General features: G+C 41.7%; 1 protein-coding gene across 1 annotated transcript in view; it reads left to right on the forward strand.

Annotated features, from left to right (window-relative positions):
- The first annotated feature begins 544 nt into the window (after window positions 1-544).
- Window positions 545-22,803, forward strand: part of Lhfpl2 (lipoma HMGIC fusion partner-like 2) — a 129,060-nt gene continuing 106,801 nt past the window's right edge. Inside the window, exon 1 of the mRNA XM_013015953.1 lies at window positions 545-601. The gene's annotated coding sequence lies outside the window, so the exon portion shown is untranslated. The remainder of the gene's footprint in view (window positions 602-22,803) is intronic.

The following is a 22,803-nucleotide window of genomic DNA, read 5'->3' on the forward strand; positions in this document are numbered from 1 at the left end:
TTTATACTAACATGCTCTTCGCTTATCCCCTAGTCTTGTAGACTTTGTATCTTAGCTTACCTCTCACTTGCTCTGGGAAGTTTCCTTTGACGACATTGGAATAATCTGGTGCCTCTGTATCCTGGTTACCTCATCTCTGGTCACCTCGTATTCTCTGTCTTAGGTGCTTATAAGCTGTGTCAAAGTCATGATTTTTACCTGTTCATTTCTCTGTCCTGTTGACTGTAAGCTCCCTGAGAACAGGAAACCCAACATATGCTTCCTCATGTGTCTCATATCTGGCATATGGAATATATGAGGTGGGTATTGAGAGGCATAGGTGAGATGAGCACCTGATATATAGTTATCCTGCCACTGAGCTAAAACCAGCATTCTCACGTTCCTCTGTTTGATTCAAACTCTTGACCAGATAATGATGGCCATGTTTTCTGCTCAGAAACCAAGGTGCCGTAGGGCCATGGACTAGGTTTGTACTGGGACCATGAAGATGGGCTACTCCATGTTAACAGAGATGACTTTTTCCTATTTTTCAGGGAAGCAGACTCTCGAGTTTGCAGCTGGCCTATAGTTTCTGTAATCCTTTAAGAAGCACTTCTTACAGGTAAGTGGTTGATAGATTGTACCAGTGATGCCTATGTAGATTATACCAGAATGATCACAGTATTCCCTGTACCACTTGAAGTTCTTATTCTGTGGAAATAAAATGCTTAAATAAATGTAGGGTAGTATTTTATCAAGAAAGTAAAAAATGGTTTCCTGCCCCTGTTGTGAGTTAACTGGTGAAGGTGTTTATCTGACTGGCTGTTTTGGTTTGAATATGTAATGGCCAATGCAGGCCCAGGTATTGAACTTTTGGTCCCCAGCTCTCTAGCTTTTTGGGTTCTGGAAACTACAGGAGGTGGGACCTAGCTGGAGGGAGTGGGTCACTGGGGGGGCATGTTCTTGAGGGTTGTATCTGGCCTTGGACTCTTCCTGTATCCTTTCTCTTGGTATCCTCCCTGACATAAGGCAAACATTCTCTTCTTCTCTGTGTTCCCACTGTCATGATGTTCTGTCCATAGACCCAGAATCTAGAGAATCAAGGACTATATGGATTGAAATCTCTAAAATTATGGGTCAAAATAAAATTTTCCTCGTTAAGTTGTTTCTGTCAGGTATTTGGTCATGGTGAGGAATTAATATGGCATTAGTTATGCTGGTCTTCTCATCACTGACATTCTTTCCTCTCCTTAGGCTCATGTTTTAGAATTCTTTTTCCTCATTTAAGACCCAACCAACATTTCACCTTTTATTTATCAAATATGTGAATGAGAAGCCCTTTGGACTGTTGTTCAGCAGAACAAACTAGTTTCTCTTTGCCCACATGACATGATATTCTTGTCATAGTAAGTCTAACTTCCTTGTGTGTGCCCATCTTTTTCTGCTAGTCTACGGATTTGCTTTTGCTATCATCTCATACTTAATATGGTTTTTGACATGAAGCAGGTTTTCAATAGATGAGTGAAGTTAGTCTGAGGAGAAAAAATGGCCTACCAAAACTGAACTAAAACATAGCATGTATACACACATCATAATATATTTCTAGACTAAATATATGATTTGTCAAGTGCTTTATAGGTTAATTACTTGCTCTTTGTTCGTATTACTACACATAGTTGAAAACTTCCCATAATATCTTTGAGAGTTTTTGTTTCATTGTGTACTTCTTGACTAGTCACTGAACAGTGATATACCAAATGGCTGTTGTGTGGCCATAAAGAGCCAGCCCTTTTGGTTGCTCTTGGAGAGACAATGTCAACCAGAACTGGGAAGCTCCAGTCAGCCCTTGCTGTTGCTATGTAGACCGCCTCAAGATTGAATATGTACCTAAATACACAGGCAGCAAGGGAGCAAGCAATAGATTTCCTAGTTTCCTACAGAAAGTAAAAATGTTTCTTGGTGTCTTAAGCATTTATTTTAAAAAATAGTTTAGGCTTAAAGAATTGTAGTAAAGGCCGGCCGCTGGTGGCCTAGACCTGTAATCCTAGCTACTCAGGAGGCTGAGATCTGAGGTTCGAGGTTCAAAACCAGCCCGGGCAGGAAACTCTGTGAGACTCTTATCTCCAATAAACCACTAGAAAACCGGAAGTGGCGCTGTGCTCAAGTGGTAGAGCGCTTGCCTTGAGCTGAAGAGCTGAGGGACAGTGCCCAGGCCCAGAGTTCAAGCCCCACGACCGACCAAAAAAAAAAAAAAAGAATTGTAGTAAAGGACTCTAGATCTGTGCATTAGTTTGCTTCTGAGTGTGTTGGCTTGAGTTATTGCTTTGTCTTGTGGATTTGGAGTAACACCTCCCAGGACAGTATGAATGGTATAGTCAGAATGGGACCAGGGTCCTTTTAGGAGTTGGTTGAATTCACTAAAGTTTAAGTGATGCTTAACTCTAACCAAAGAATATTTTTATATAGGAAAATGTGTCCTTGGGGTTTTGCACCCATTACCTGATTTTCACTGGCCCAACTGCAATAGAATGAGTCATTGTCAGGTATTTCCAGTTGCTTTGCTGGATGTATGCTGTGCCTAAATAAAGAGAAATGAGTTCTCTTTTCACTTCTGTTCTCCATTATCAGTACAGGTATCCAGCCCTGCCAGAGTAGTCATGTATTCAGAGCATCTTCCTTTGGTGAAGTCCCTGCTGCTAGCGGCCTGAAAGAATGTAGTAAAAAACAAGGCAGTAACAGAAATTTGACTCCCAGTTGACCCTTTTCATGGTCTTGGGAACAATATAGTATAGCTCAGCTCAGGGATTTCCAGTCTCACGGAATCAAGTTGTCTGCCATATTTAAAAAATAAGCCCTGAATATAAATTGAATTATAAAGGCCCCAGATGTTAAAATGTGAGTAGGTTGTAGCCTTCTTTGGAATTTGAGATATAGTTGAATATTTGGTCCACACCATCCCTGGAGTATATTTGTGGTGTCTGGTTTCCACCCTGCCTGTCTCATGGGGAGTGCTAACCAATTCAGAATGAATAATGAGCTGCTAGATCTGCCTAGTGTTGTACAGTATAGAAACAAAAAGGTAGTGAGGATCTCAAGCAACTCAGCCCTCTTCTCACAGGGCTCACACAGGTGTATGCAGAGACACATCACAGAGCTCCATAGCTGAATCTTGATTATCCCACATCTTCCTGATTAGAAAGTCTGAGAATTTCCTTAGAGCTTCTGAATTTGTAGAATGTAGTACAGTGCTATTATTTCAATCATTGAAACATTTATAATTTCTAAAGATTCAACTGTTTCATCAATTAAATTTATAGATCAGGGTTAGTTTGTTTTAGATACAGCTATTTTGGTGCTAGAATTCAAAGATATTTATTCAGTTTGGGCCACTTGTATGCAAGGTAGGCATTTTGGAGCAATCTGAGCAATGACAAGACAGTAACCTAGTCTACTGTTCTTGGACTGCAGTGCTATTAGCATGATAGTCTCTGATTAACAATATTGTTGTTCTTGTTGTTGTTTTTATGCCAGACATGGGGCTTGAACACAGGGCCTGGGCATTGTCTCTAAGCTTCTTTTGCTCAAGGCTAGCCACTTCCAGATTTTTCTGTTGATGTGGTACTGAGGAATTGAACCTTGGGCTTCATGCATGCTAGGCAAGCACTCTACCACTGAGCCACCTTCCCAGCTCCTAACAATGTTGTTTATTGCTGAAATGCCTGTGAGTAGGTACCAGTGAATGAAGGAACAAATAGCATCTCTTCCCCCAACAAGGCTTCTTCATTTTTTTTCAGTTTTGTGCCTTCAGATAAAGTTTACTATTCAGTTATAGTTTCTTAATGAGGAAGCAAATAGCCTTTCAAGTTTCAATGCAAAACTGGCTCACTGATAGACATCTCTGGGAAGGATTTGCTACTCTATTTCTAGATCACAATCAATGCATAATTTAGGAACCACTTTTTACTTGGATCAGGTAGCTTGTCAGTTATAATTTGTTGGCTAGTTTGTTTTGTCCACTGTAGGGATTTTGTTGTTGATCTGAAAGACTTAGAGATCCTTGCTTCCAGGAAAAGTTGATTTTCAGTGGAAGGTCTTAGAATTTTTGCCTTAAAAAAAAGATATTGTTTTAATCACTCTTCTGACATGGCCTCTTCCAATTAAGTGACTTTTCCCTGTTCTAGAGACTCTTTCTAGGATTATACACCAGCATTTGAAGGAAGTCTTTGACTAAGTAGTTATAAAAGTAACTTTTCTTGGGAAACTGATATAATAGGATCTTGAGTTGAAGGCCAACCTTGGCTACATAACCATCCCATGTGACAAAGCAAAACAAAAAACAACTTGTAAGCATATTAAGCAAAAATTCAGTGAAAATGTTTTCTTTCATCTTTTTTAAGGATAAATTTTAGCTGGTTTCTTTTCCGCGTAGGGCATTCTCCTGTGGAGCAATTTCTGAGGGCCTGGTGGTCTCTCTAGTTCTTTGTTTAGATCAGAGAAGCTGTGGTTGGTTGCTCAGCTTGTCTTACCTCCCCTTCATTTCCTAATGGGATGTTCTGGTGCCTACCTCCTACATTTTTTCTGAATTCAGCTAGAAAGCCCGTTTTTCTTTGTGGATGCAATCTGAAAAAACCAACAGGGAATCTCCCACCGCAGCCCAGCAGGCTGGGGAAAATAGTTCTCAATCACCTTGTTCCTGAGTTCAAAGTGCACTTCACATTTTATGGGGGTGACCAGCTCTCCCAAGGTGCTGGTTTGAGTGGGCCTGTGTTGTAGTTTGGTGGACAATTAACCACGCTGACTGCCTCCTTTTCCCAGGTCTTTCTGCCTGAGTTGACACTAACATTCTGAGTGAGAAGGGGCTGCTGCTCCTTTGAGCAGAGCACCAGGCCTGGAGTTGGGAAACATTTGATCTTGTTCAAAGGGGCTGTCTCTGAAGCATGAAGATTGAACTGATTGTGACCCCACCCTGGGGGATGGAGAAGCTCCAGAGAGTCAGGAGGACAAGCTAGCCAGTTACTAATCCCATTGGCCTGTGGGTCTTCAGAGTCTCATATCCATCTAAAGTAGAGAGAATTGGGGTTGAAGGCAATAAAGAAGGCCTTAAATTAGAGGAGCAGGGGGTCATTTCATCTAATTTTGTGGTTGTTACTGAGGAATAAAAGGCAAAAGAGATAATTTCATTAGCCCTGGTGAGATCTTTATCACAGGGAGATGGCATCTTGGGAGGCAGCAAGGATTCACAGGACTGTTCTTTCCTTCGTGGTAAACCTACAGCTAGCTCCCCATAGAGCTGGGAGAGGACTCTGGAGCCACAGGACCCTGCTGGGTATTATGGTCAGGAACTACAGTTGCTCCTGTCCTAATTAAGAAGCTGGTGGCTGGAAGTCCTGAAGAATCACTGTCAGCTCCTCAGGAGCTGTCCTCGAGCTGAAAATAAAGAAACCTATCAGCCAAGCCAACTCATGTAGAATTGCAATGTCGTTTACCTCTGAGGGAGGCTTGCTAGGCATCTGTTGCTCACTTGATTTGTTCAGAGCCTCACGTTCCTTTGAGCTGAGTGTTGTTGGACACCTCTCATGTGGTAGAGACTGAGACCAAGCAATGCCTTCTGTTTGATGAGTGCTGCTCTCTTCATAGTGTCTGTTCACATCTGCTGCTCTCACAAGCCTGCTAGGTAGACAAGTATTCCTATCCCAGTAGGCAGAGAGGGGAGTGAAGCAGACAGGTTATGTTGTTTTAAGGTCTCACAGTAGGAAAGTGGAGGCATCTCAGTTATATCTCTGGACTTGTAACTTTCCAACTGTGTCATCGGTAGACGAAATTGAAAGGAGGAAGAGGAGATCAGTGCAAATTCTTCCAAGAAAAAGGGAGGGAGTAATGGTGAGCTGACAGTTCTCTGTACCAGCCACCAGCTGGCACCATTCCCCAAGGCTGCTTGGTTTCTTTCCTAAGAGGGGCAGAGTGGCCAGGCAATGAGAGGAAAAGAGAGGAGTGGAGAGAGGTGGGTGTCAGATTTGTCATATTCCTCAGCAGAGTGCCAGTCACTTCCTGAGTGCCCATGGTCAGGAAGGACAATGGCAGCCTCTTTCCACCATACCTTTTTTTTTTTTTTTTTTTGTCCATCAGGGGCTTGAACTCTGGGCCTGGGCGCTGTCCCTCAGCGTTTCAGCTCAAGGCTAGCGCTCTACCATTGGAGCCACAGTGCCACTTCTGGCTTTTTCTGCTTATGTAGTACTGAGGAATTGAACCCAGGGCTTCATGTATGCTAGGCAATCACTCTACCACTGAACCACCTCGCAGCCCTCTGTCCACCATACTTGATTCACATTCTCACTGTCTTGTGTTTGTTTTCTTTTCCTTTAAAACATTTTTATTGTAAAGGTGATGTACAGGGGGGTTACAGTTATATAAGTCAGGTAAGGAATACATTTCCTTTTGAACAGTGTCATCCCCTCCTTCATCTTCTCCCAGTTTTTCCCCTCCCAACTTCCCTCTCCAAAGTTGCATAGTTCATTTCCAGCATAGTGTCTAGTGAGTTTCACTGCTGAATTGGTTCACCCTTTGTCCCACCGTTTCTTTGCTTCCCCTTCCCCGCTCCCCCAAATCAGATAAACTTACATACAAGACAAAGAGTACAGAAATAAAAAGCACTGACAGAAAGGAATTAACCATAGGAACAAGGGAAAGAAGAAAAAGAAGCATTTTCTTGTCTCCTTCAACTAGACTTTTACTATTATTGTTGTTATTATTATTTTGGTGGCATATGGACTTTCTCAACTATCTATATATTTCTGTTTAATATTTGTGGACTTAATTCTGAAAAATGAGAACTTCTCTTGATGTATTAGTAAGAACTGTATTAAATGTTAAGTAAACTTAATCTTAGAAAATCAACTGGTTAAGGGAGCTATTTTCCAAGTTGATAATGGAAGTTGTCACCTTTCTAGGGAATATGGTGTATTGGGAACTCCCAGGAAATGAGAATGTGGTCAGATCTTTCCTGAAATATTGTTGGAGGGCAGTTGCCAGGAATGAGGGCTGGGGAGGGCAGATCTTGGCATGTTTCATGAGCGCTTCTTCACATTCTGGATAAAAGTCTTTGCCCTGCAGTCCTCAGAGGCAAGGTTCTTGCTGTGACCAGCTGCTGTTTCCTCCCTCATGACTGGCTCATCAGGAGTTGGCTGTACTTCAGTGCCTCCTAAAAACTTTCCTCCCTGGTTGTGTTCAAGAAGTTAAGTGTAGTGTCAGAAATGATGTGAGTTGATGAAAAAGAAATAAACAAACCCAGGCAACAATGTGAGAAGGGTCTGGCAGCCCTGCTCCTGTTTTTCTGTAGTTCTGATCTGAAGGAACCAGATTTCCTCTGTGTGGAAAGGATCCAGTATGAAGAAGGCTGAAATGTGCTTGCCAGTGGGTCTTCCAGAGTGGGGCACTGCTTAGCCTAATCAAGTGGGTGGAAACATGTAGCTTATGGTTGGCAGAGTGGAGAGAAGTCACATGGCTACAGCCTGAGCTATATGACTCTGGAGTTAAAATAACATCTGTTCAGGGAAGTGGAACATTCCAGAGGGCTATAGTTCTTCTTTGGCACCAGGCAGAGTAGAGAAATGGAAGGATGGGGAGGATTTTGGCGCAGCTTCTTGTCCAAGCTCCTCAATTCAGTTTAAGATATTGAATGACTTGGCTGAAACTCACGAGGGCAGGATCCTATCTTGTTTGTGTCCCTTTGTACCTCTGGTCCCTGGTATGAGTTAGGTGCTTGATATCAAACATTTGTCAGGGGGAACAAGTGCTACAAATAAAGATCTAATTCTTGACTTCCATTCCAGTGCTCAGAGGCATTTATAGTCTGTGGAGTCTGTAAGAGATTTTGCTGTAAGAGTCTATAAAAGATAGTGAATATTTATGCATTAGAAAATGGAGACATAATATCAAACTGTTTACTTCAAGTTGGGGAGGGATGAGGGGAAGAGGACCTGCCTATGCTTGAGTAGGAGGCAGGACTGCCACATGGCTCTGTATCTGGGCCCTTTTGCTCTGGATTTCATGTGAGTGGGGCCACTGGTACTTGGCCCTGCCTCCCTGGAGAACTCAGGATGATGAACACATAGACTTGAAGTTACCTATCTCCTTAAGCTTCATTACCCCTCCTTTTGGTCACAGCCAGCTCCTTTATAGAGAGGTACACCACTTGGAGCCCATCAGAGTCATTATAGATGCTTGTGCATTGAAATGTTGTGATGTGAGTGGGATGTCCACGTGTCTGCGGCAGAAGAAGTATGTTCTGTGCATGGTGTCTACCTCTGTCTAAATCCATTTGAGAATTGCAACTTAGCTGTTGTGGGCTGTGACCAAGGAAACCGGGTCTTGCCATGGTAACGCTTAGAACCCACAGTGGTAAACTCAGTGTAGTTAGAAGCCACACTGCTTCTTTGGGGCTGGTCATTCAAAGCCTTGCTATTCATTTATATCCCATATTTAACATCTTGGCTAATTCAAAAGCAAACAAAATTAACCATGGTAGTAAATGGGGAGATTTAGAGTAGTTACAAGAGATTAATTCAAGGTATCCAAAGAGATTTGTTAAAGTCAAGAAGTTTTCTTTCACAAACACTGACCCAAGGAGACAAAATTATTTACCACCAGTAGGTTTCATCCTCCCACCTTGTCCCATCCTCCCATCCTGACTAAGGATATGTGTCTTTAAGTTGACTTTTAGGCTTCACTACTTGGTCACAAGGTGTTGAGAATGGATGGGTTTCTTCCTGGTAACTGCTGCAGTTGGACCTGGAATGTTCTCCAGCTGCTAATGTGTTAATTTGTTCCCCAGCCAATAGCACGATTGGTGGGGGTGATAGAGCCTTTAAGAGCTGGGTCTCAATAAGAGATTGTGTTATGGGGCCAGCCCCTTTCTCTTTTCCTTATTCTGGTCATGAGGTAAAGTACTTGCTCTATCATGCTATGATGTGCTAGCCTTCCAAAAGCAAGAGTGCCCACTACCCATGCACTGAAACGTCCCATACTGTGAGCCAAGAGGAAGCTTTCTTCTTTTTAAGTCCGTGGTTTTAGGAATGTGTTACAGTTACAGAAAACTGACAAACACAACTGGCTGTTTTCCTGTGGCATTTCTCTGTTACCTATAGGGGGAGAGCCCAGATCCCTCTGGATCTCTAACAACTGCAATGCTGACTTTGTATGACCTTTCCTTCCCTCTCTCCAGAAGATGTAGCAGACCATGCATCTCCTTGGTAGGTCAGAGGACAAGCTGTTATAGACCCTGAATGAGAATTACTGAAAGAGCTGGTTGGGTTCTGGCTTCTACGGTGTATTAAAATATTACAGAACACACACACACACACACATAGATCATAGTGCTTATTGGTGTGGAGCTGGCAGACTTGCTGCAGGCCAGAGGTAGATTGGAGCAGGTCTCCATAGCTTTGAGATTACTAGCATCTGAACAAAAATAGCAAACTTAAATTTGCCCAATGGCATTAATCATTAGCTTGATTTTTAGTGAAAAATCAGGTCTTGGTGTATAGTAGTGTCTGTAGCCTGGAGTTTGAGCACTTCATAGGGACATTCTTGACACTGAAGTGAAGTTATATGTGAACTGGTCTTGTACAGTGCTAGCATAAGGCTTTGGGAAAGAAAGGAAATACTTATTTGACTCAAAATATTCTGTCTGTAAAATCATGCAAAGTACAAAGCAATTAAGAATACATACATAGGGGCTGGGAAGGTGGCTCAGTGGTAGTGCTTGCCTTGCATGCATGAGGTCCTGGGTTTGATTCCTTAGTACCACATAAGCAGAAAAAGCTGGAAGTGGTGCTGTAGCTCAAATGGTAGAGCTCTAGCCTTGAGCTGAAGAGCTCAGGGACAGTGCCCAGGCCGAGTTCAGTCCCACGACTGACAATATATAGATAGATAGATAAATAGATAGATAGATAGATAAAAACCAGTTCACTGAAAAATCTAGTTTCCTTAATTCATCTGTGATTCTTCAGGATTCTTGAAAGTACAAACAGAAATGAGGTTGGATTATCCAATTTTCCCAAATGTGAATTTTTAAGGAGAGTATTTTAGAAAGCATATCCTTTATTAGAAAAGTATTTTGTCATTGACAATTGTTGAAGGAATATCATTTTGTATAGTTACTGGGTATTTTTATTGCATATGGATGTAGAGTCAACAAAGTAATTCTCTTTAATACTCTTTGGAGGGGGGTGTTCTGTAATCACAGTGACAAAAAAAGTTAATGGAGATTTATGTAATAGTTTTTATATTTACAGAATTAAATGCTGAAATATGATGAAATTCTGTATTCATCTGATTCTGGCTCACTATGAAAATTAATGTTGGTAGAAAATTAGTTTATATTCATGGTTTTCTTATTGCAAAGCAAAGTGGCATATATACATTAATTAATTAGTCTCTCAAGTAAAGTATAAATCACATAAGTATGGTTTTCTAGGAGTGAAGAATAAAATTCTGCAAGTCCTTGCTAAGGTTTTTATAACATAAATCAGGGAAGCCTTTCATATGTCCCGTCTTTATTTGTACCATTTCTCTAGATGATTTCCTCCCTTGTTATATGAAATCTTTTCCCACGATACAACCAAAATAAAATGGCTGGAAGTCAACCCAGTTTCACCTCCCTCTTTGTAAGATTGGGACTCTTGGAGTTTTCATGACAGGACCAAGTTCTTCTAACCACTCATGGCCCCAAAGATATGCCAGTTTATATTCTTTGGTCTTTTCTGCAGTTCAGCTGTAGCCCACAAACTGCTCAGCTCATCCTAAGTCTAGAAATCATGCATTTTCTGTTAATGTTAATAATTACTTACGCAGGATTAGATTTCATGTGGTGGTTGGGTACACTCTTTAAACATTTTACCCATTGAAAAACTTGGAAAACTAGTGTCAGGCCTTGGGAGGAAAAGAATGCTTGGGAGACAGCCCTTCCCTGCTCATTTTGCCAGAGTGAGGATGGACTGAACTCTGTGTATGTTGTATAGTAGGAGACCTTGAGCGTCAGATTGTCCTGAGGTCTGGTCCCTATTCCCAGGCTCTGTGAGCTCAAGTAAGAGAGCTCAGTGTCTTCATCTGTCACACGGGGAAAATCAAATCAAATTGCTAGGAGGATAATGAAATAACCCACATGTTATCTCATGTGTGAGGTATACCTAGAATAAAAAATAGTAAGAAAATCTACCTTGAGTAGTCCAATACGACCTGAAAGTTTCTCCCTAGTTGTTGCCCAGTTGGCTGTCTAAGGTGCTCAGAGCACTTTGATAGCTGGTACTGTTTTCAGTCATGTCTCAGTGGGTTTAAGTGGGTTTACAGTGCTTCTCTGTCCATGTCAGAGCTCACCACTGTGAGAATCTCCTGGCTTTCCTTGTGCCTTGTTTATTCATGCTTCCAACTGAGCAAACAGGTTGTAGAAACCTGCACTTACCAGGGCTTCCTTTGCCTTTGGGATTCAAGGACTTCTAGAGTGTGTGCCTTGTTGTAAGTTAAAATTAATGGTCTTTTAACAAATTAGCCCTGTGGTTGTATTTGTTAGAGCATGTGTTTCTTGGGAGGAGTACCTTCTGTTTGTGGGCCATTCTTGTTGGTGATCTGCTTTGTGGGACTATTTGGAGTGTACTTCCGGGGATAACATCATAGTTGGAAAGGATGAATCAAAGCCCCCAAATTGTGTGAGAAGTGTTTATGTTTGTCCTGGGAGAACAGCAGCATAACCACACACTGTTAATGGGCTTGGCCTGCTCACAGTCCTGAGTTGTAGTGTGCACCAACCTAGCAAATGCAATTTATTTCCCTCAGGGAAATGTGGTTTTATAGGCTGTGTATCGGTGTCATTGAAACCTTGTTTTGAGAGGAAAATAGCAATTAATGTTTGGAAATAGGAAATAGCTTTACAAATTTGTAGTGGAAGAGACCCAATAAAAACGACTATCAGTAGTTCCCTGAAGGTGAATGTAAGAGTTTATAAATGGTGTTTTCTGTCTGGTAGTTTGACAGCTTTTGATTTGTAAGTATTAACCAAAGTAAGTAAGTATTTGTAAGTATTAACCAAACAGAGGAGGTGGGAGAGTGTTTCTGCAAGGCAAAAAGTAACTGTGCCGGCACCCAGCCGGCATCTGGCTCTTCTTGGGGACAGATGGCAGAGGTCGGGGGTATGTTTGGCCAGATGAGGCCATGTCTGTGTCATTGCCGCTATTGTTCCCCTGCTGGGAGATGACAGATGGAAGAGCCTACCCTGAGAGAGAGCCTGTTAATCTGTAACTCTTAGTTTGCTTGCACCCATGCATAAACAGTTCAGCTCATTATTTTAAGAAACAAAGGACCACAGCATATGGGAGCCACTCAGTATGGAATCGTTTAAAATTAGTTTTTGCTCATGTGTTGTTTTCAGTGTTACTGATAAGATTGGCACCTAAATTAAAAGTGACTTTTAATGATTGTATATGAAAGAATGGTTACATGATGAAAAATATGCTTTTCAGCCTTTTGGTGTGACTCTTTAAAATGAGACATATCCATGGAGTCACAACATACCTACAATGCACCCATAACAATTAAGGCTTTGTATAGTTCAAAGCTAGAGGCACACAGTGAAAAGAAAGTGGAATGGTTTGCAGTTTGCTCAATTACAGTGTGTGCCTTAGAGTAGGATTTCTCAACCTTGCCCCTATTGACATTTTGCAGTGGATAATTCTTTGTTGTGGGTGCTATCCTGTGCATTATAGGATGTTTAACAACATACTTGGCTCTATAACTAGAAGCCAGTAGAACCTTGTTCCCGTAGTCAAGACAATGAGAATTGTCTGCAGACATTGCCCAGTGTATATGAGAAAAGGGCACAGCTGTCCAGATGGACAACCATTGCCCTGGCATGAAGCAGTTTGAGCGACTTTTCAATCTCTTTCCCTTTAGTTTGACGATGTCATTGTAGACTTATATAAAAAGGACAGCTCTGAGCCATGTGTCTTAAAGTATTAGAGATTTAACCTCAAGGAGAACAAGCTTGATGAGATCCCTCCTAGAAATGTCTCAAGGCCAAAGCTAGACAAAGAGAAATGAGCTGTCTCTTGATATACATTTTAGCTTTATCATTTCAGAATTTCTTGGACATGATGTGATGTTCATGGCTCCTTTCTAAACCCCAAATCTGTTTACTACCATCATCCCTGCTGTTTTCTACAATTGTATGAAAAAACAAGCAACACAGTCATTCTGATTCCTCTGGAAGTTCAGAGGCCATTCTGATTGTATATATTTAATGTAAGTCTTGCACAAATTATCTTTTCTTTTTGGTTTTGTCTCAGGAAGGCAAAATTTACTTCTGTAGAAGGATGCACCAGAAATCTGACAAGCAAGCACACAGAGTCGGCAGGTTTTCTGAAAGTGATGGGAAAGTTTATAAGGAAAGGAATAGCATTTCTAGGGTGAGAATGATAATACCAGGCCAATTATCTTTAGTGTTTGGATAAGGTCTGGATTTTAAAATAAAACTCTGTGCTCTGTGAATCTGGTTGGGCTTGCTAGTGCACACAGGGGTAGAGAATTTCTGGCCTGTGGGCTATATAAGGGCCATCTGTCTATATTGATAATTTTGTATAGCCTGTAGTGATGTTCTCCATATCCAAATAGCACTTAGCAGAGTCAAAGTTCTCTGCTGTGGTATGGATGGAGTGTACCATGTGACTTTTGAGACTGGGTCCCAGGGCCAGGCAGTTTCTGCTTTACCCATTGCAACACTGACAATTCTTGAAGCTGGGAGCTTCTGTTGGAAAAGTTTTATTACCTGTGGCTTTGGCTGAAGAGGCCATGTGTAGATGCTCCATGACATAGTCCCAGTTAAAACTTGTCTACCAGCCATCCCCCAACTTGCAAAAGCCATTTTGGGTATAGGAGAAAGCTGGGTTCTTTTCAATTAGGCCAAACGGACATTGATACCAGCACCCATCTAGAAGAAAGGAGTTTTATAAATAGTAGGTTGTCCGGCAGGTTATAAGTTAATTTGAAATCTTGGATTTAGAGTTTATGAAAGAACAGATAAAAGAATTCCTACCATATATGGATTTGTTTTTAGAAAATAGTTTTCTGTTAGTTGGTCAGCCCCATGACTTTTCAGAACGCTGAGTTGTGTTAACGGAGTTGTTACCAGTTTCACACTGCAGCATTTGATGGATGAAAAGAAGTATAAGTCTTCCCTTGGCCTTTCCTTCTCCATATTTCTTTGCGTACATTCTTGTTCAAAATTAATCTTTATTTCCTTTTCCGTTTGCTATAACAGTTTTCATTGGGGGAAAGGCTCCCCCCCCCACTTTCTCTTCTTCATCTTACCCTAGACCCCATACTCCAAAGGCCTTTGGATATGGAGAGAAGAGTGGTCTTCCCAGAGGCATTTGGAGAAAGGGACCAGGATCCTAACCACCTGCACACTCCCGAAATGGTAGTATTGCCTCTGTTCTGAAGGAAAGACCCTTGGGCAACCTGTGGTGGAGGAAGTTTTGAATTTTATTTGCAAACTGTGACTAGCTGAACTAAAATAAGCTAGCCAGTACAGCCAAATGGTTAAAAGCCCAGGATTGTTGTCAGACTACTGGTTTGAACACAGTTCTCACCTTTACTAGTGGGTTCATCTTTGGGAAGTTATTTAATGGTTCTTTGCTTCAGTCCCCCCACCCCTCTGTAAACGGGCTAATCTTACCTCATAAGTTTTTATGAGGATCAAAACAGTTAGAACTGCAGCTGGCATGTTTTAGGGTTTTTTTTTTTTTTGGTTGGTTGTGGGGCTTGAACTCAGAACTTGGGCGCTTCCCCTGAGCTCTTTTGCTCAAGGCTAGTGCTCTACCACTTTGAGCCACAGTGCCACTTCTATTTTTTTGTGTGGTTAATTGGAGATAAGTGTCTTATGGAGTCTTTTCTGCTCTGACTGGCTTTGAATTACGATACTTAGATCTCAGTCTCCTGAATAGCCTGGATTACAGTCATGGCCCACCAGTGCCCTGCTTGTGTTTTAGCTTTTTTTTATGGCTTCTTACTACACTGGAGATTGAATTCAGGGCCTCATACATGCTAGGTTCCACCACTTGTGCTATGCCTCCAGCCCCCTTTTTTGTTGGTTATATTTATGGTAGAATCTTACTTTATGCCTGGACTGACCTAGGATGTAGTCTTCCTCCTGTATTCTCCATTTTATTGGGGATGATATGCCCATGCCAGTGTGCCCAGCCATTGCATGTCCCTGGCTGATAGAATAAAGGGCGTGTACCACTGTATCCAGCCATTAGTTTTGATGGAGTTTTATAAATTACCTTTTGTGTAGGCTGGCGGTAAGCAGGGATCCTTTGATCTTTTTTTTTTTTTTTTGTCGGTCGTGGGGCTTGAACTCTGGGCCTGGACGTTGTCCCTCAGCTCTTCATCTGAAGGCGAGCGCTCTACCACTTGAGCTACAGCGCCACTGATCCTTTGATCTTTGCCTCCCTATTAGCTTGGAACATATTTGAGGAACCATTCTTAGCTGGGTAACAACAACTTTTCTTCCTACTCCTCTTCATGGCTTACCATGTGATGCTATGTAACAGCTGGGAAGGTTTATTCTCTTTCAGTTATTTCTAGGGTACACAGGAATAATCCTAGATATAGGAATCTGAAAAAATGAATTTGTGCTCTATGACTTTATCATATCAGCTATATTAATTTCTCATCCAGTAAAATTACCTGTGGCTTGAGAGAAGTAAAACCACCACAGAGGTAGAAGGCTGGCAAAGGAAGCATGACTTCTACACCTAGAGGTACCATGGAAAGAATTTATAGATAAGAATTGGAGCTGGGCGCTGGTGGCTCACGCCTGTAATCCTAACTACTCAGGAGGCTGAGATCTGAGGGTCATGATTCAAAGGCAGCCCAGGTAGAAAAGACCATGAGACTCTGATTTCTAATAAAACCACTAGAAAACTGGAAGTGGCGCGGTGGCTCAAGAGGTAGAGTGCTCGCCTTGAGCTGAAGAGCGCAGGGATAGTACCCAGGCCCAGAGTTCAAGCCCCATGACCTACAAAAAAGAAAAAAAAAGAATTGGAATTCTTTGCACCAGCAAATGCATAATCTTATACAGTATGCACATCTGTTTATCCAATGAGCCACCTATCCTTTCATGTTTAGTCTGTCAGGTGTGCACACAGTGGATCTTGCTGCAGATAGAGGCCAATGAGTCTCCCTGTTCCGAGTCTATCAGTGAACCATCCCTGTACCTTGTGAGTGATGACCCTTGCTCAGATTTGTATTATTAAGAGATCATTATTCCCTCAGATCATTTGGTGACAGCTTTAAGTGTTCTTTAAATGTAGGACCAAATAATGCTATGAAGTGAAGTCCAATAGATTTCCAAGACAGCGACTGTCACTAGGCTTTTTGAGTCATCACTCTGTAGGAGCCAGCTTCTCAGGAGTAACTCTGGGTATTGAGGCAAGGAGAGTCAGCCTTTGTGTAGAAAAAAATGTGCTACAAGTAGGTAGTTGACTGCTTATTAGTTTACTTTTTCAGACAAATTATTTTTGTTGCTGTTAAAAATTAATTTTAATAATTGCTTTTGGCTCAAGCTTTTGAGGAATGAGGCTGAATTTTCATGCTCAATGAACTTTTATAGAAAAATCTCCTCCCTTTATGGAGTTATTATGAAGATGATACTTGTAAAGAACTTTAACTGCTTAGAGGAAGGTTCTGGATAAATAGCAGCCATACTTTTAGAGATTTGGAGGATTGATTGTACAATGGCATCCCAGTTCTGAAAGAGGCAGATCACACTCTGCTGTTGGTGGCTTGTTTTAATGGCTATTTTCCTGTTTTTAATTCCAGATGCTGGGGTGATTTTTAAATTAAGTTTATTTACTTATTGTTGGCTGTTGGGCTTGAACTTAGAGCTTAGATGCTGTCCCTGAGCGCCTATGTTCAAGGCTAGTGGTCTAGTGGTCTACCACTTTGAGTCACAGCTTCACTTCTGGTTTTCTGGTGGTTAATTGGAGATAAGAGTCTCATGGACTTTCCTGCCAGAGCTGGCTTTGAACCTGGATCCTCAGATCTCAGCCTTCTAAGTAGCTAGGATTACAGGCGTGAACCACCAGCATCCCCGCTCCTCCCATAGCCACACCACGCTCCCCCCCCCTCCCGCCTCATGACTTTTAAAAAATCTTTTGTTGTTGTTGTTGTTGTTGTTGGTTGTAGGTCTTGAACTGAGGTCCTGGGTGCTGTCCCTTAGCTTTTCCACTCAAGGCTAGTATTCTACTATTTTGTGCCACAGCTCCACTTCTGGGTTTCTGGTGGCTAACTGGAGATGAGTTTCAGGGACTTTCCTGCCTGGATTGGCTTTGAACCACTATGAGCATCTCAGCTTCCTGAGGCTTGAACTAATGGTACCTGGATGGGTACCTTTTTTCCCAAAAATTTTTCAATTAGTTCAAAGAAATCTCAATCTGCAAATAAATATTTTCACAGTTTTGTTCTCCATTGTCAATGAGCAGCATTAAATGGAAATGAAATGTCATAGTCCTTTATTACAAAATATTTTTCTATCCTTTCTTGAGTTGACTTTTGGAGGAAAAAAACACCAAATGATTAAAAAAAAGTTGTTTTGTTTCAGAAAGAAATTTATTTCCTTGAAAGGACACCTAAACATGGCTTTTCATGAATGGAGCTTATCCCTCACATGTGTGCCTCTGACAGCTTGCCTGCACAATATGTGAAAATGGGATTGTGTATTAAAAGCTTCAGTATGCTACAGTCTATACTGCATTAAAATACATTATAGCCAGGTGCTGGTCACCATACCTGTAATCCTAGCTACTCAGGAGTCTGAAATCACTGTTAATATGATTGGTTTTAGACTGTTGTCTTGGAAGAATTTATACCTCTTCCAATTGTTGGTTTGCTCATAGCAATTAATGAGCTTCACAATAACAAAGTCATGGAGTCCTAAGTAGAAACTGTTCCCATTCTGCCTCTAGCAGTAGCAGAAGCAGCAGCAACAACTCTTCAGACTCCTCTTCCTCCACCTCTTTATCCTCTTTCTCCTCTCCTCCTCTTCCTCATCTTCCTTCTCTTCCACTACCACTACCATCACCACCTCTGTTTCTGCCAGTACTAGAATCTGAACTCAGTGCCTTGGGCTCCTGCTTGATTTTTTTTCCCTCAAGGTTGGAGCTTTACCATTTAAACCATATTGCCATTTCTGGCATTTTGCTAATTAATTGGAGATGAATCTCGTGGACTTTGCTGCCCTGGCTGGCTTCCACCTCAATTCTCAAATCTCAGCCTCCTGAGTAGCTAAGATCACAAGAATGAGCTGCCAGTGCCAGACTACTTTGTGCTCCTTGAGGAGAAACATCCTGCTCCTGTCTGCAGTCTGCCTTGCTCTGCTTGTGGTGTAATCACGGCTTCTCTCTGCCACATAACATGTCTCAGAGCTAGGTGCTGGTGGCTCACATCTACAGTCCTAGCTATTGAAGAGGCTGAAATCTGAGGATCAAGGTTTGAAGCCAGCCCAGGGAGGAAAGTCTATGAGGCTCTTACCATCTTCAATTAACCACCAGAAACCAGAAGTGGCACTGTAGCTCAAAAGTGGTAGAGTGGTAGCCTTGAGTGAAAAAGCTCAGGGACAGCACCCAGCCCTTGAGTTCAAGCCCCATGATGGACTAAAAACAACAACAACAACAACAACAACAACCTGTGTCAGAATGTCAGTGCATCTCTGTATTTAACCAAAACCCACATTTTCAACAAGGATTAAGAATTATTCAGGCATGCACAGCAGAAGGAAGAGGAGCTTAGGAATAAGGGAGAGGGAATTAAGAAGAGCAACAGCCAGGGCAGCTCTTTTTTTTGCTGTTGGAATTGTTCAAGAGACTGGACATTGAGGCCTGTCTGCCCCAGAGGCACTGTTAACTATGCCTTGGATTGTGTTTGCATTAGATAAATAGCCTTTTTTTTTGGGGGGGGGTCCGGTTGTGGGGCCTGAACTCTGGGCCTGGGTGCTGTCCCTCAGCTCTTCAGCTCAAGGCTAGCGCTCTACCACTTGAGCCACAGCGCCACTTCCGGCTTTTTTTTCTGCTTATGTGGTGCTGAGGAATCGAACCCAGGGCCTCAGGCATGCAAGGCAAGCACTCTACCACTGAGCCACCTTCCCAGCCCCCCCTTTTTTTGCTTAGTATCTTGTTTGCTGTTGCCCTTAGTTTTTGAAATACGTAAAGAATATTCCTCTTCCCCCTTTCCCTGCCCTCTCTTCATCCTACCTTTTTGCTTTAGTACAAAGGACAGTTTTGGGCCCACCGTGGACCTTTTGCTCCAGAGTGGAGGATTCCATGTGGGCATGTTTGCTGATCTCCAGATTGAGTCCTTCCTAGTGGCTTGTGGCTACATGTGCAATAAAGTGGAAAAGGCCTAAGTAAGGTACTACCACCTACCACCCTTTTCTGTCTTCTACTCCCCTTTTGTGACATTTCATTCATCACCCATTCTCTGCTCAGGGCCATGTGCTGAGTTCAGAGGGTCCTACTTCAAGACCTGCTCCTAGTGGAGTTCCCTCAGAGTCCACTTAGGAACTCTTCCTGTGGTCAGGCAGGAAGCAGGCACAAGTTAACAGTGGTTTAATACTCAGATGGGGTCTGACTGGAGGTGGATGTCTCCAGGCACCCTGCTTCCCAGGTCAGAGGTGCTTCCCAAGCTTGAGGATCAGGTTGCTTCTGCTTGAGAGCCTATAATGTATGGCAGTGAAGTTTTCATCTTATAAAGGATGGCTGTTATATCCCCAGGGGAAACCAGTGCAACTTTGAGACCCACTAGACACAAGTGAACTTTACATCTGGGGGAAGAGGAGTGGGGGAGGGGGAGGGGGAGAAAATGAGGGAGGGGTAACGCAGTTTGAAAAGAAATGTACTCCCTGCCTTATGTAACAGTTACCCCTCTGTACGTCACCTTTACAATTAAAATTTTCTTTAAAAAGGTACATTGATGATGTTTTTCTTCAAGATGAAAGGAGCTTAATTTTCTGGTTTCTGTTATCTTTTTATAATGTGCTTATTGTAGAAAGTTAGAACAGTTCATAAAGTACAAGTGAATGCAAGCCATATTCCTGTGGAGATAATTTCACTTTCTAGAGATAATTGTTGTACATCTTGTATTTTGATAATCTTTATGCACATGCACATTCTCACAGAACTTAGATTTGAAATAAAGTATTGTTTTCTTCACAGTTATTTCATAGAGATCCAATTATCCCAGAGAGCAAGTGGGTTAAAAGTACTGTCTGAATAAGACCATTTGAATATTCATTTAGGTTGATATACTACTTGCTATTAAAAAATCTATAATGAAGTAAAGCTTCTTACTGGCTCTCATTTTTATGTTGAAATTTATTTTTATGTTTATTTTTAATTTTTGAGGTAGAGTCTATTGTATCAAGTCTGTCTGGATTTGAACTTAGAATCTTCTTGACTCAGCCTTCTGTGCATTGGGATTAAGCACTGACATTACCATGCCTGGCTTGCTGCCTTTCTTTCTGTTCCTTCCCTCCCTCCCTCCCTCCCTACCTCTCTCCCTCCCTCCCTCCCTTCCTCCCTCCCTCCCTTCCTTCCTTGGTATGTGGGGGGGGGAGTGGGTACTGGGGCTTGAACTCAGGATGCTGTCCCTGAGCTTTTTTTTTTTTTTTTTTTTTGAACTCAGGATGCTGTCCCTGAGCTTTTTTTTTTTTTTTTTTGCTCAAGAATAATGCTCTACCATTTTAGCCACAGCTCCACTTCTGGATTTTTCGTGGTTTACTGGAGATAAGAGTCTCATGGACTTTCCTGCCTGGGCCAGCTTCTAATCAGAATTCTCAAATCTCAGCCTCCAGAGCAACTAGGATTACAGGTGTAAGTCACTAGCACCCAATGGTGCTGTTTCCTAATGCATTTTAAATGGTTAACCCAAACTATTCAGATAGGACTTTTTTTTTTCAAATACAGTTTATATAATAGGGAGAAGTTTATTGATTAATTTTATTAGTTTCTCTTTTGGACAATGTATTGTGTTCTATATTTTTATGTTACTCCTAAAACCCTGGCTATAAAGAGCTTTGGGGAGTAAAAGTTGCAAATACTATTTTGTAATTTAACAGAATTGTAATTTGAAAAAATATGCATTCTTACTTGAAATTATGTGAATTGTAGCATTTCTGCTAAGGAAGTGCTGCCTTCATTACCATCGCTGGTTTCTTCTAGAATCCTTTTCCAGTGTTTTTGTCTGTGAGAGTCTAACCAACTCTGTATGATTCATGACCTGTTGTGCCACCTCTTTGAACTTTATCTCCTTGATCTCATTTGTTTCTCCCCTGGTGTCACCTGACATTTTTCATCTGTTCATTGGTTCATTGCTTATCTTTCTTTTACACTTTCTTGAGTTCATCCATTGATAGGGATATCATGTATCTTCTTTAAAAGCTTTTTTAGTGGGTATTCTTTTACTGCTCCCAGTAATTTCATATTTAACATTTATTATGTGTTTGTCTTTGCCTGGACTTTTCACAGACTGACCACAGATAGTTTGCCTGTTAAGACCACTGCAGTAACAAAGAGGATGTAGGTACTGACTGGTAGCTTAGGGGATAAAAAGCTTAACACCAACTTAATTTTCATTGTAAACAATTTAGAATTTTAAGAGATGACTTTAAAGTCACTTAGGAGCATTTCTTTTCAAGTCTTATCCCAATGGGCAAAGCCTGAGATATTTTCTTGTTGAAATGTGATTGACTAGACTGGAGTCACTAATTGGAGGGAAGGGACACTTTGTCTAGTGAGTAGGTCAGTCTGGGGCAAAATGGGAGTGCAAGATGAGAACCAACTAAGTAGGGAGAATTAAGACATTTTGGGGGTGATTGTCAGCTTTCATTTCTAATTAGGTCACAACTTACTGTAGACTGTCTTTTATGTGTCAGAATTGCAAACTGTAAACCTATGGGAGAACTTTGGGTGTGATTGGTAAATGAGCGAGGATGTTGATGGCCTGCAGTGGGGCTGTTGTCTTGTTACACCCTGTACTTGGCTACATGGGAATCAGAATGCTGGGAATTCTAAGGGAGGATGTTGAGTAGAGTTCTTGCTTAGCTGTCCAGCCAAATGCCAGGGTTACTGGCTAGAGTTGGCTGCAGTGTGATAATTCATGTCCCACCCTCACTTACCAGCAAACAGTGTCTGTGTTTGCTCATGGTGAGTTGTATGAAAATGTCCTTTTCAGGACACCAAGTTACCATTTAATGAGCTGTTCCATTAGTTCTGTTTAATAACTCACAATCCTAGTACAGTTAAGTGGTATTTAATTACTGACTTTTTGAGCCACTGGGGAGTCATTTAGTAATTACTGGATCATTGTCATTTAATAAATTTCTGTCTTGTACATGAAATAACCCTTAGTAATAATTCACTGCCGAGTCCCCTGGTGGCATAAATAAGTTCATGCTGCTTCTAGAGATGCTCCTGTGGAACCACACAGTCACTTACTGAGAGAGAAAGTAAAGGTACAATAAACTATTTCAGTGTAGGGGCTTCAGATTTTTTTACTTTGTGGACTAGTTAACAAATGTTTAGGGACAGACAGACTTGGGGTTATGAACTTTTGGATTCTTGTCAAGTTTTGTTTTCCTCAAGAAACCAGACTTGGGAGTGCATTCCTTGCCTGGGGCATGGTGGGCACTTGGCGAGTATCAGTTGAATTGACTGGAGTTGTGTATTTCAGGACGGAATTTTTGCTGATGACATCTGTTTAATTTTATTTAAGTAATTAACA

The sequence above is a fragment of the Dipodomys ordii genome, unplaced genomic scaffold (assembly GCF_000151885.1).
Source record: "Dipodomys ordii isolate 6190 unplaced genomic scaffold, Dord_2.0 Scaffold28, whole genome shotgun sequence".
NCBI classification, from domain to species: Eukaryota; Metazoa; Chordata; class Mammalia; order Rodentia; family Heteromyidae; genus Dipodomys; species Dipodomys ordii.